Source organism: Orycteropus afer, unplaced genomic scaffold, assembly GCF_000298275.1.
Source record: "Orycteropus afer afer isolate SDZICR_OR568_19922 unplaced genomic scaffold, OryAfe1.0 scaffold00215, whole genome shotgun sequence".
Classification (NCBI taxonomy): domain Eukaryota; kingdom Metazoa; phylum Chordata; class Mammalia; order Tubulidentata; family Orycteropodidae; genus Orycteropus; species Orycteropus afer.
This window is the reverse complement of record NW_006921802.1, coordinates 5318212-5320124: the sequence shown is the minus strand read 5'-3', so window position 1 is coordinate 5320124 and position 1913 is coordinate 5318212.

Here is a 1913-nt window from a genome sequence, read left to right as displayed (position 1 = left end):
TTTTTTGGTATTTTCATGCAAATTCTTCTGCTAGTTGGGGTTTAGTCCAAATCTGCATCCTTTCCTTCAAGGCTCAGGGGTCCAAGATTATCTTCTGTGTATGTATTAATTGGTTTCCCTTTTCTTTGTTGAAGAGGGTCTGTGCAATCCTTCTGCCTAGTCCGCCATCTTGCCCCGCTAGCTCAAAAGTTCTTATCATTATTGTTTGGGATCATCCTGATAAAAATATGGATCCAAGTTTTACAGTAAGTTAAATTCTACTTCTTAAGTTAATTTTTTTTTGGCCAATTCAATATCTTTATTAAACTTATCTGCTGTCTCATCTTTCCTATTGCTGGCCTTTTTTCCTATTGACTACTTTATTTTCACTCTATCATCCTTTTGTAGGGGAGTTTACATGTTCCATTAATTCTCCTAAATCTGATTCATCTTGGGGCTTCTGGGCTTTCAGGCTGCCAGATCCAATTTTGCATGTTCTTTTTGAGTGCTCAAGTATTTATCTAAATTTGAGCTGTTCCCTCATCCTTCTTCTAATCACAACCTTTAAATGAAAGTAGACGTATTCATCTGTTCTTTTATTAATGCCAAGAAATTTTGCTGCAGTTTGTTTAGCACTCTCATTTTATTTTTTTTTTTTCATTTTCTGTGTCCTACCTCAAGCCTTTATGAGGACCTTTTAGCAGTAAATAGAAACTATGTATTCTTTCTTAGTCTTGCTTTACCATTTTCTTGGTTATGACACTGGTAGTTTAAAGTGATATTTCTAATTTACTAAAGAAAATGTACACAAAGGACATGTAAAGAGAATTAAAAAGAACAAAAACAAAATGACAGTTGCTATTGAGTCAGTTTGTGACTCATGGACACCCCATGTGTGTCACAGCAGAACTGGGTTCCACAAAGTTTTTAATGGTTGATTTTTGAGAAGTCGATCTCCAGACCTTTTCTTTCAAGACAACTCTGGTAGACTCAAATTTCCAACCTTTCAGTTACCAGCTGAGCATGTCACACATCAACCATTCTACTACCCAGTATGTGCTAGTTAAGTGAGGTGCCTCCAGGCACTCAGCAGAGCTAGGCTTCTCAACCCATGGAACAAGAGAGTTGAGTGCCTTTGCGTGGAGGATTATTGATGGAGTGGGGTACCTCCAGCCACTTATTGGCAGAACTAAAGAGCTTTGTAATATTTACTTGAGCATGGAGAGACCCAGCCAGCCAAAGAGGTCAAAGAGGTCTGAGAAGAAAAGGAACAGAGCCCAAAGGGTTGAGGACCAGAGAGAGGCCTACCTGTGGGCATAGCTCAGGCTGTCTTGATTGAAGGACTGTGTCCAAAGTAATTTCTGATCCTGAATTTTAACCTGTTACTTCTTTAATATCCTCCTTAATTGTTATTTTTGTCTGTGAGTTATATGTGGCCATTGCAACAAATCATTAAACCCAACAGAGAAGTATAGAGTGCCATGGGAGGGACAATTGGTGTTAGAATAGGTAAAAAGGTTGCAAAGAGAAGGTATGTCTGATCTCTACTTCATTGCAATCAGTCTTGAGCTGATGTTGATGGTGATTCTCTTTTCCCTTCATCAAGTTAGAGTAGATCAGACACTTACATCATGCCATTTTTACACAAGATTTCACAACAATCTTTTAGTAATCTCTGATTCTCTCAGTCACCTTTTTTGTCTCTTCCAAACTACGTCACTGAACCTGACAAAGATTAACATTTACTGCTTCCATTTTATTTGGCCAAGTCCTACTAAACATCAATCATCTGGATAAGTCCTTAGAAGAAAGTGGAGACATTTGCCTCTCTTTACTTTGAGAATATTTATTTCCAGGTGGCCCTATGGTTGTTAAATTTTACAAAAGAAAATATAACACGTGCAGTTAAATTTGAGTTTCAGAGAAATATATAT